The sequence below is a fragment of the Procambarus clarkii genome, chromosome 93 (genome assembly GCF_040958095.1).
Source record: "Procambarus clarkii isolate CNS0578487 chromosome 93, FALCON_Pclarkii_2.0, whole genome shotgun sequence".
Lineage (NCBI taxonomy): Eukaryota > Metazoa > Arthropoda > Malacostraca > Decapoda > Cambaridae > Procambarus > Procambarus clarkii.
This window is the reverse complement of record NC_091242.1, coordinates 9,632,172-9,645,717: the sequence shown is the minus strand read 5'-3', so window position 1 is coordinate 9,645,717 and position 13,546 is coordinate 9,632,172.

Sequence of the window (13,546 nt, the reverse complement as noted above, 5' to 3'; positions counted from 1 at the left end):
GTGGTTTACTTCCTTTGTTATGTTGTCCTGTGTATGTTCTTAACTTGTTCTTTCGGCGGGTGTCTGTTTTGTACATTGTGTATTCTTTTATAAAAAAAAAAAAAAAAAAAAAAAAAAAAAAAAAAAAAAAAAAAACGTCTAGGGTACTCAAGCGTGTCACCTGCGAAACTATATTGTATTCAGGATTTTGAACATTCATATACGATAAACATTCCTTATCACCATTACTATCTCAAATACACGCCCATGCACTGTTCGAAAAACGAGACACCTTGGGAGGGAGGGGGGTGCCTCATGGGCCACTTTTGAAATGGGACATGCACTGAGTTATGAAACAAAGCACCAGTCCACCTTCCCGACACTGTGGGGTGTTGAAGTGTTCCGTCTAGTAAGGCTGGGTCTCATGACGTCTAATGCTCAAAGTACACCACATGATTAATTCAGGAATGATAATATATTTAGTACTAGTTGCGATTTCAGTTTTATGGACTACGTAACTAAATTCTTGGAGGAAGATATGTTGAAATGAACATATCACACTCGCCTGCAGGTCACAGCCTCTTCCATTACTCTGCACTGTGGCGTTGGTTGCCCTCCAGCCATGCTGCTTATCAAAAAGATACTTCACCATTGCTCTGTTTCGCCCAGCCCGCACCCCTCCACACGCTGATCTGCATGAAATATAATGTATAATATGCATCCATTTAACCTTGACAACATTTCTTATTAAGGGCTACAACCATCTATTTATGAATACTCTACTCAAAACTCCTTACACAATTTTTTCTTCCCTGCGAAATCATTTGCTCTAATATAATTGTATAATTCAACCTCTAACATTTTGTATATTACTTTCTGATATGTCTACCAACTTCTAACTCCGTTTAGATGAGGGACAACTATAATACATAGCAAAACATGTCTTGCACCTCTGACGAGTGCTAATTATCTTTTCAATACCATCAAAGCGCAGCCATGACAATACCCTTCCCCACACTCAAAACACCATGTCGGGTATACCTACAATCCGAAGCTAAACACGAGATTTACAATTCTTCGGGTTTCGTGATCGCGCATAATCATCATCCCTCCCCACAATCAAGTGTCTGTTACAGTTCTGGCTAGACAACATTAACTGCCCAATAATGACCTACCAGTAGCAATTGGGGTACCTATATCACCACAGATTGCCTGATTATGTTCCAGGGAAAGGAGACTATGTTCCTAGTACACAATTCTCCATTAACACTACAAAATCAAGTCCATACCATATAATTCCTGCTACACAATGATAACCAACAGCTCGTGGACCAATAGCTGAAGCTCAACCTTAAGTTACAAAACTCACTTACTCTGACGTGTTTTTTTCACTTTTGCCTCCACCTACACTTCTGGTGGAGCGCACGCTATCCCGCTCACTACACAATTACACCAATATCAACAACATAACCACCACCTACACACCCACGTGTACCGTCGCCAGCCACCTACAGTAAACAAGACAAATACTGTCACGAGGGTCACATCTGGAGTTGAAATTAATCAGCCATTGGTCGCAAGTCAACCGGAACCTTCACATCCCCTACACGTATAAATGATATTGTTGAGCTGTATTTTTTATGAGCTCTTTGTCCTACGAAGGAGGTCGCGCTTATGTCATGGTTTACAATGTTAAATATACAGCAATTCACTTAATAATGGCAGTAACATTTGAATAATAAGTAAATGTTTAATGTTATCACCTATGTACGTCAAACGACTCTGGTAAATTTATGTCTACGTCCTTCGACGAGGACACAAGGCTACGTATTGTCAACGGTCCCCCCTCCCCCTCATACGTCAAATTATGTACCCAGGTAACCCGAACACTTTATAGGAGGGGGGGGGGGTGGAAACAGCACTTATCCAATTTTAAAGACTACACACGACCCCGAGCGAGAGCGGCCAAAGCCTATCGACCGACTTATTCACTACTCTTAATCAGCAAAGTTACCGGAAGCAACAGCACCATCCTCCTTCCAGACTAGATTTTTAGACTATTTGAACAACTTTTTACACCACTTAACATTAATTACCGTAACTCATAGGTTTTCATATTTAAAACAAAACTGATGGCGGTCCTGATATGGCTGTAGTAATGACTGGTCAAACTGCCATTGCCCAAAGTAGGCTCCAGCCCCCCCCCCCCTATTTCATCACCTGTGTCACCATCACCATCCAACTACGTTATTCCTGGACACTTGTCTATTGCTGTCGCAAATCTTCTCGCTTGATACTGTATTCGGGAGGAAAACACGTCCACTACGGGCTATCGTCATCTCGTAAATGTACTTTGCACCCACTAGGGGTCAAGCTGCTTCAATATACATGACTGCGTTAAGCCCTGTACACGTGCGTTAGTGTCAACGTTAATAAATTTTGAACACCTATGTAAGGTAGGGTTCAACAGTTAACAGCCTCCCATTATGAGGCTTTCGCGGTCTTTACATGCGCGATTAATGCCACTCATCTCGTCTATTAAATTTACCATTCTTCTCTTGTTACTCGCAAACGCTATTACTTGTTATTACTTGTTATGGCACCCAGTTCTCCCTGCAACCTGGCTGATTCTCACTAAATATTTTATGTTAAATTAGTTATCGTTGAGTGTTATATCACCAACGTTGACGTTGCGTGCTGTCTGATGTAGCGGTTCATTTAAAATGACTTAGTCCTTTAACACTAGCAACAGGTTTTTGAGCCAGGTGGGACCTCAGTTCAACATGTGGGTTGCCACACTGACCTGCTAATATTATTAACCACTTTAGTCAGGCTAAAGACTTACATTGAAACTGGACCACATTATTAAAGAACCACTAATTACTTAAAATAAGGCGTTATTACTGTATCCTAATACAGTATTACTATGCCTCTAACTTTATTTCCCTTGTGCCGGATAGGCCCATCATACCTTGGTAACTCAAGGTATGATGGGTCTCCATCATTGACTGTAAAGCTGTGATTTATTCAGATCTGAAACCTATATCTATGGGTAGCACAAAACGTCCACTAGACTGTGCGACACAGTGGTTGCAAGGATCAGGTTGGGTTACCTTTACCTGTGGCAGGTGGCTGCAGGTGACGGATCTCCCAATTCTGAGCACTCCAGTTGCAAACTCTGTGAGCAGGAACTGCGGCATGATCTCCCACACTACATCACCGAATGCCCAGTTATTAGACCTTTCAGACCAGTTGGCATGAGGTACCTGGAGCTTTGCAATTACTTTATTCACTCTCGTATTCTTGAAGATATCCTCACAGTATACCCAAAATTTGCCAGTGCAGGCTACTAAACATATGGCCCTGTATGACTAACCATCCTGCGAGATGGGGACTTGTATTACCACTGCTACCTTATTCACTCTTGTGTTGATGATATCCTCAAAATGCATCCGGAGTCTGCCAGTGCAGACTGCTTATCACATGCCTCTGTATGACTAACCATCCTCTGTGATGGAGGTTTTTTAGCATCACCTAGTTAGCTTTTTTGACACACTGTACTCCACTTCATATAGTCTAGGGTAGCTGCACTAATGCAGATGTACCTCATGTATTAATAAAAAAAAAAATGGAGGTTTGCAGGTAATATAGCCCATAGTTAATCTATATAAATAAAAATGAAAATGTTCGTTTGTTCAAAATCGCTAATCTCCGAAAGTTCTTCACCAATTGCCTTGAAATTTTCACACAACGTTCCATTTGCATTCTAGCGGGTTTTTATATACATACTATATAGATGTCACGTCTGTGACGGTAAAAAAAGCATGCTTTTTGGAAAAGCTGTGTTTTTCGTGTGTTTTTCAAGTGAGGGAAATCTTCGAAACCTCATTACCGATTGAGGAGACCTCAAAAAATTCGGAGGTCTCAAAACTCAAAAACCAATCGATCATATCAAGAGTATGGGAGACACAAATCGCACATGGCTGAAGATATTGTCCGTCGAATACGCAAGGAAAATTCAAATATGAACATGAATTTCACAGCAGAAATCTACAACGAAGCGTTGATTATGATTAAAGATTTGTGCTTAGAAATCGCGAACAAAGTTCTCAATCAGTTGGGAATGCCATCACCGAATCGATCTGCTGCTGCTTCGTTCAATGTAGAATTGCGTCGTGAACAAAATTACAACACGGGTGATCTGTTGTCGTATGTGCAATCGAATATTCTTAAGCTTGAGCGCTTGAAGGCATTTATGATCAAATAATTCACTGTCAATAACGGGTTTGGAGAAATCTTCTAAGATGTGTCAGGAGGAACTGTAAAACCTTTCTAATTAGATTGATTTTCGCAGCATTTCGATCCCAAATGGCATAACCTTAGCTCTTGCATCGTCCGAAATAGCTGCGACATTGTTACCAGGTGGAAGAACTGCTACTTCGGCTTTGAAATTGCCATTGAACATGCAATTCATTGAAACTCCCACGTGCAACATTTCCAAAGCATTTGGCATTGGAAAAGTATTGCAGAAATGTAAACTTATTGTTTGGGATGAATGCACAATGGCTCACAAAAAATCGCTCGAGGCTCTTGATCGATCATTGCAAGATTTGCATGGAAACATCAAACCATTTGGGAACGCATTTATATTGCTTGTAGGATATTTTATGCAAACATTACCCATAATTCCTCAAGCGACACCAGCGGACGAAATAAATGCTTGCCTTAAATACTCTACTTTGTGGCACCACGTAAAGATGTTAAAATTAACTACAAATATGCGTGTCCAGCTGCAAAACGATCCATCAGCAGAGATATTCTCACAGCAATTTCTGGAAATTGCAAACGGAAACGTGGCAGTCACATACAAGTCCGTCGACACTGGTGGAAGCAGATGAAGCAGTTAATTATCCAACAGAATTTTTTAATCGACTCGATCTGCGAAAGATACCACCATCGCACGAACTGCAATTAAAAATAGGCGTACCAATTATCGTGTTACGAAATATCAACCAGCCAAAGCTTAGCAACGGCATGCGGCTTGCAGTAAAAATTATTCAGCAACGTCGTACAAGAAACAATCTTGACAGGACCTTTCAAAGGTGAAGATGTCCTCATTCCTCGCATTCCTATGATTCCAACGGATTTGCCATTTTAATTTAAGATATTGTAATTCCCAATACGATTGGCGTTTGCAATCACCATCAACAAAGCTCAGGGCCAATCTTTAGAATTGTGCAGTTTAGATCTAGACACGGATTGCTACTCACATGGACAATTATATGTTGGGTGTTCTAGAGTCGGCAATCAGACAATCTCTATATTTTTATTTTATTTTATTTTATTTTATTTATATATATATATACAAGAAGGTACATTGGGTTTGTGAGAATACATTGGATAGTACAGTAATTACATTCTTGTAAAGCCACTAGTACGCGCAGCGTTTCGGGCAGGTCCTTAATCTAGCAGATAATATATATATCTAGCAGATAATATAGCAGATAACAGATCTAGCAGATAATATAATATATCTTCACAGACAGTGGAACAAGAAAAAAATATTGAATATCCACAAGCATTGTGAAAGTAAATATGTTAGAAACGTGCATTTTCTCTTTTCTACTTAACCAGACTGAGCCACAGCAACACGTGGCGGGTACAGCTAATCTATAAATAAAAATGTACATGTTCGTTTGTTCAAAATCGCTAATCTCCGAAAGTTTTTCATCGATTGCACTGAAATTTTCACACACAATTCCATTCGCATCCAAGTGGGTTTTTATACATACTATATAGATGGCACGTTCGTGACGGTAAATTTTGACTCAACATTGCACTCGAATTGGAGAGTGTTCTTATGTACCTACTATAAACATGCCTCACCTGTGACAGGAAAAAACATGCTTTTCTAGAAAAACAGTGCCATCTGTTGGACGTAAGAGCAATACACGCTGTAATCTCAAAAATTTCTTCTCTGATTGCTTTGAAATTTTGACACAACGTTCCATTCTAATATGCGTGTGTTTTTATATACTTACTATATAGATGCCACACCTTTGACAGGTAAAACCATGCCTTTTTTGAAAAACAGCGCCATCTGTTGCATCTAAGAGCAACACATGCTCTACTAAATATGTTACAATTCCATTTCAATGTTTCTGATTGCATTGATAAATTGAATTTTCGTAGATTTCGATTTAATTGCATTTTGACTTCATTATTTTGTGTGACACTACGTTGGAATTGAGCTGTGTTGTTTACCACACCTTTCATTTCGTGTGTATAGTGTATTTTTTATTTGTTCATTGTTTTTCATTTCGTGTTTTTAACTGTTCTTATTTTTCAGTGATGGAAACATCAGATCATTTGATGTTCCAAATTTTCTGATGGGAACATCAGAAATGTTCAACAGCATTCAACATTTGGGAATGCATCGGACGAGGAAGTGGGGAATAGTGGGGAGGATGAGGGAACGGGAGTAGGGGACAGTGGGGAGGACAAAGGGACGGGGGAGAATGGTGGGGAGGACAAGGGGATGGGGGAGTGGGGAATAGTTTGGAGGACGAGGGGACGGGGGAGTGGGGAATGGTTGGGAGGACTGGAGGACAGGGGTAAGGTTGTTGTGGATCAGCAATGCACATGCATTGTGGCAGGTGACTACTGGTGATGGATCTCCCAATTCAGAGCACTCTAGGTGCAAACTCTGTGAGGCGAAAATGGATTTCCTGTTCACAGGAAATGGTAAATTTCGCACCTAGATTTCGAAATCTCGAAATCACAGGAAATTTCGCACACTACATCACTGAATGCTCAGTTATTAGACCATTCAGACCCGTTGGCATGAGGTACTTCGAGCTTTGCCATTACTTTATTCACTCTCGTGTTCTTGAGAATAGCTTCATAATGAACCCAAAATTGGCCAGTGCAGGCTACTGATCACATGGACCTTTATGACTAACCATCCTGTGTGATGGGGATCTTTAGCATCACTTAGCTAGTTCTTGACACATTGTACTCCTTTTCATATAGTCTAGGGCACCCACACAAATGAAGATGTGCCTAAATGCGTTAATAAAAAAAAGTCGCTGTATATTTTAAATGACAGAAAGAGAGAAGGAACGAGAAGGGAGAGAGGGGAATGTTTGAGGAGAGGCAAGGAGACAGAGATAAGATAGGAGAGGGGGAGATTTTGAGACAGGGAAGAGTGGTGTGAAGGGGAAAAAGAGGGTGGGAATGGTGTGAGAGGGAGAGGGGGGGGATGTTGGGGAGAGTGGGCGAGGAAGATAGAGAGGACGGGGGCGAGATTGAAAAAGAGGGTTATCTTGAGATGATTTCGGGGCTTAGTGTCCCCGCGGCCCGGTCCTCGACCAGGCCTCCACCCCCCAGGAAGCAGCTCGTGACAGCTGACTAACTCCCAGGTACCTATTTACTGCTAGGTAACAGGGCCATCAGGGCGAAAGAAACTCTGCCCATCGTTTCTCGCCGGCGCCTGGGATCGAACCCGGGACCACAGGATCACGCATCCAGAGTTCTGTCCACTCAGCCGCTGGCTCCTATCCCGCCGGCCACTCCACCCTCTCCAGGTGGAAAGGAGAGGAGAGGGGGGATCATGGGGAGGAAGTTGGAGAAGCAACCCGTCCTCTTATAAAGAACGTCACTTTTGGCTGGTATGCGCACTATGGCCAAATTTGGACGTAATTTGAAATGAAATCGACTCACAAAAGTGACGTTCTGTTCCGTTTTCTATTTGAGTCGTCCGGCGTACGCGCAGAGGTTATGAGAGGACACTTTAAATTAACGTTTTTCATACCGTTTTGAAACTTTATGAGAATTTCCTGCCCACCTAACCTATCAGAGGACCCTTAACTTACTGTTGTTGAAAAAAAAATCCCAAATTTATTTTCATTTTTTTTCATTTTCAAATTACGTCCAAATTCGGCCATACGGGCAAACGGCCAAAAGCGATGTTCTTCTTAAGAAGACAGGTTGGGAGAAGAGGGAGATGGGAAAACATAGTAGTAAGAAAGAGGGCGAGAGTGGAAAGGGAGAAAGACCCAGGCATAGCCCAATATCCCATCATCCCCCCTCCTCTAACCCACCACCTTGGTCCCTTCCTTTGTACTCTCCATTTCCCCTTCCCCCTGTCCACCTCCATACAACCCTACTTCACTTCGCCCAGAAAAAAATATTATTAAGAAATTGAGCTGGAAACTTCTCACTCTACGGACATCTAATTCCTGATTTCATCCCGGACTCATTTCATACTTTGTGAAAACTGCTAGTGGAGGGGGAGGGGAGGGGAGGGGGGGGTTATACATTATATTTCTTAAGGCATTTAATTTGGGCCTACCTCAAACAACCTATGTCTGCCCTGTACCCCAGACCAGTTTCCCTACACATTTGCGCAAGATTAGCTCTAAGCATCTGGTCTCAAAACTTTTGACAGACAGATGGAAAAATAGACATTCTCTCTTTAGGTATACTAGGATGGGGGGGGGGGTATCCTGCATGGACCGGATGCTAACCCCCTCCCCGTATCCTGCCTCTTCCTCTCCCCTCACCCTTCACCCTTCCCACATCCCCAACAGGAGCCTCCCCTCCCCCCACCCAGACTTTCTCCCCTCTCAATACCCCATCCTCACTCTTCCCTCATCTTCTCAACTCCAGCTCCTCTCTCCTCTTCCACTCCCCCTTTCCCCCACCCCTCGTTCTCCCCTTCCCCCTCTCCCTACCCCTCGTAGGGGGTAGGGGGAATACCCCCTCTTCCCACCTATATGAGTCACAGCCTGGTTGATCAGGTATCCTTTGGAGGTGCTTATCCAGTTCTCCCTTGAACACTGTGAGGGGTCTGCCAGTTATGTCCCTTATGTGTAGTGGAAGCGTGTTGAACAGTCTCGGGCCTGAGACTGATGTTGATAGAGTTCTCTCTCAGAGTACCTGTTGCACCTCTGCTCTTCAACGGGGGTATTCTGCGCATCCTGCCTTCTGGTCTCATGTGATGTTATTTCTATGTTCCGGTTTGGGACCAGTCCCTCTAATATTTTCCACGTGTAAATTATTATGTATCTCTCCCGCCTGCGCTCAAGAGAATACAGATTTAGGCTCTTTAGTCGATCTCAGTAGTTTAGATGTTTTACTGAGTGGATTCTAGCTTTAAAGGATCTCCGCACGCTCTCCAGGTCAGCAATTTCTCCGGCCGTCCCCCCTAAATCCTCCTCCCCCTCCCTCGTCTTCCCATTCCCCCACCGCTCGTCCTCCCCGTCCCCCCACCCCTCGTCTTCCCCCTCCCTCGTCCACCCCCTCCCCTGGTCCTCCCCCCTGCCCCCACTCCTATTGAGTGGGAGGCTAATTTCAGAATATAATAATTTTTTTAAGGTATTATGGCCTTAGTTTAAATAGCAATATATTTATATTAAATTTTCTAGAGACCATTGAATAATGATGTTACCTTCTACAAGAAAAAATCTGTTATGTGAATTTTTTATCAAAATATTTTCGTTCGTATAGTGGCGGGCAGCAGTGCCCAGTATCGTGGTGGGGGTGTGAATGTGGCCCTGGCATGCTGTTCCCTTTTGAATTGTGGCGACCCTGGCCAGCCTATGTTTATCCCAGACCCCAGACCATTCCATCTGCCATTTATGGTCAGGCTAATCCCAACCTTGTAGCTTCCAACTTTGGACAGACAGACAAACAAAAACGAAGATTATACCAGGTAGAAACCTGGTAGAGACATCTGTACCGAGAGTACAGGTACCTGTGTTACGAGGGTACAGGTACCTGTGTCACGAGGGTACAGGTACCTGTGTCACGAGGGTACAGGTACCTGTGTCACGAGGCACGAGGGTACAGGTACCTGTGTCACGAGGGTACAGGTACTTGTGTCACGAGGCACGAGGGTACAGGTACCTGTGTCACGAGGCACGAGGGTACAGGTACCTATGTCACAGGTACAGGTACCTGTATCACGAGGGTACAGGTACCTGGTGACACACTGGTACAGGTACCTGGTGACACGGAAGTTTAGGCAGAAGTTATTCATAATTAAAGACATAAACACTACCTTAACAGTAAACTGATAAGTACAAACTGCGTAAAAACCGCATGCCATCTCTCTCATCTCTGGCTGCGGCTCAGGAACAACTCATCCTCTCCCTCTCTTCTCCGGTTGGTGCTCAGTAACAACTAATTTCCTAAAAATGTCCACACATATATTTGCGTATTGCATATACGAACATATATTTTTTTATATCACAAAATATTTACACTTTTCTCTGTTTATTTTTGCGTTGTTCAGTTTTATGTTTAATACGATTTGCCCAGTTAACGCACAAAGGTTAATTTCTGAGCGAACTGTGAAATGCATTATTTGTTAATTATAAAAATACATATTTATGCTGTATACCTAAATTAATTTTATCATTTTGTTCAATTATAGACCAGCTTCAATCGCGTTGTTGATATATGGGTAGCACCAAATATTTGTTGTCTATGGAATATCTATACTTATCAGGGAGTGTTCATCGTCACGAGTTATATATATAGATCCCTCACACAACAGTAGCTGTCAACAGTCAGACAAAACAACAGAAGTCACCTGGACCTTTACGTTTCCTTACCTCTGTTGTTCGCCGAGTCAGGTCCCGTTGATCACAGATAAGGACTATCAAGTCGGATCATGAAGTTTATCTACACAATGGGTGAATTATCGAGTCCGATCACAGTTGCTCTACACAATGGGTGGATTATCGAGTCCGATTGCAGAGTGTATTTCCACAGATGTTGGCTTCTCAACTTAGATTACAAAGTTTCTCTACATAGTGGAAGGTGGCTTATCGAGTCCAATCACAGAATTGCACTACACAATGGGTGGCTTATAGAAAACACAGTTGCTTCCTCTACTCATTGGGTGGCTTATCGAGCCACATCCAAGATTCTACACAGTCGGGACTAACCTCGTGTCGGGTCCTGGAATGACTCATTACTTGGAGGTCCAACTGGACATCACTTGTAGGTGGTAAACAGAAAGGAATCGTAGGTGGTGAAGTGTGTCATGATGACGGAATGGTGAGCATCACACTGTGATTTGGTGATGGAATGTTGAGCATCGCATTCTGATGTGGTGATGGGATGGTGAGTACTACACTGTCACATTGTGTCATGGTGACAGGGTGGTGAGCACCACACTTTGTTGCGAAGGGGGATGGTGAACACCACTGTCACGGTGGCAGACTGGTGAGCACCACACTGTCTTGCGAGGATGCGATGGTGAACACCACATTAGTAGTATAATGTATGCCAGGAACCAGCATTTTTATTTTTAGCAACGGCCAGTTCCCGTCATACTTTTTTCTACGAATCTTGGCAGTAGACGGTTATAGTTGTAATTTTATTTTGATAGATCTTGGCTATGACACGTTTGCCATATTTTTTCCAGGCTTTAGTCAAAGTCTCTAGTCAAAATAATTTTTAGTCTCTAAACAAAGACTGCTTATTTATACCAAATGTTTTTCAGTATCTAGTCAACGATTGCTCATTGAACAAAAGAATTAAGGAAACTGCAGAAAGCTTTCATCTTTTGTTTACCTCCACCCGACCTCATTCATATATATGCCTATCCCATTCTTTAATTAATCGAGTGATCCTTATCATCTTACCAATTTACTAACAGTTAAATAAAAATTTTTGCTTGTCTATTAATTATAACCCCATAATATTAAACCATATTTTGCAGAGTTTCAGACAATTAATGCAGGATTCTAATATGTTAAGAGTTCATACACCTTTATATATATCTACTCGTCATATCCAACATCTTATCTCCATATATCCGTTTCGGTCCGTCCTGGACCATTCTAAAGTCAATTGTGATGATTAAACAATCGGCTTGAGAATGGTCCAGGACGGACCGAAACGTCGTTGTCCCTTCACTTTCTAGTGTGTGGTTTGGTCAACTCCTCGTCTCCATATATCCAACTATATTTTGCTACTCTTTATTACACATCTATGCACATATTGCACAAGCCAGTCAGCACATACTGATTGGCTTTGGTAGGGGCCTCCAGACTTCCTGAGATTTCAGTAGAAATTTGGTTGTATGACTTTTTACAAGTCGGCGGTGGTTCAGTGATAGAGCACGCGACTGGCAATGTCGGCATCATGGGTTCGCACCACCTCACAGCCATGGTGGATATTTTCATTAATATATATATATATATATATATATATATATATATATATATATATATATATATATATATATATATATTTTTTTTTTTTTTTAATAGGGAAGGGAGTACCACCTCTGGCTGGAAGAAGGGGGACCCATAGCCTCGGAGGAAACCACACATAACGCATTGGAGGGAATGTGTATTCCCTCCTATACAGTTTCTGTGTGCTTTTCTCCTACCACCCCCTTCCCTTTTTTTTTTTCCTTTATTGTGTATTTAAAGGTTACAAAACATACAAGACAAATGCCTAAAGGTTATGGATCTCTTGAAGCTCCTCCGCTTCTAGACAGGAACCGAGGACGCAGCAAGCATTTCCCCTCTGGATCGCCACACTGAGACGCTGAAATAAAAAAACTGGAAGCCCTTGGGTCTCTGGTGACGTCAATGAGCTTGGACCCCAATTCCTTGAGAAATCCCAAGGCACTCTTGCCCCAGGGGCCATGCGTCTCAGACGCTATGGGAACAAAGAGGTATTGACCTTCCAGTCGCCTGTACTTGAGTGATTTTGCTGTTTCCCTGTGGTTGGCCGCCCCACCTGCTTGATCAGCTCCGAAGTGTACATAGGTGTCAGCCAGGGTCAGCCATATATATATATATATATATATATATATATATATATATATATATATATATATATATATATATATATATATATATATATGTGCTTTGTATCATCACAAAGCAAAAAGGCAATGGAATATTAGGTGTTACCTTTCAAATAAATAATTATATTTATACACTGGAATATAAATATATATATATATATATATATATATATATATATATATATATATAAGTGTAATAATAATATATATAATACATATATTTTCTCAGTGTCAGGGTAGTTAACAAATGGAATGCACTAGGCAGTGATGTGAAAGAGGCAGACTCCACACACAGTTTCTAATGTCGATTTGATAGAACCCAATAGGCTCAGGATACTGTACACCAGTTAATTGACAGTTGAGAGGCGGGACCAATTTTATTACTTCCTCAACCCTATTTTATATATTACTATTGTCTTTGAATTACATATATGGTATATGGGGGTTACCATAATATTTTCAGTGTTTAGTACCTCTAAACATAACCTATATTTATATATAGGTGTCTTAATGTCACCTATATTTACTTCATTTTATAATTTCTTAAGCTATCATTATCAACATTATTTCATATCCAAATAGTGTAATTTAGACCATTTCCCACACAATCCAGCCGATTTTGTCCCCTAAGACCTTCCATATCCCACCCTACATCACAATATATTACTATATATATTTGAAGCATGATACACCGTATGCCAAAAAAAGGTAATGCTATTAGCCATCCCCATG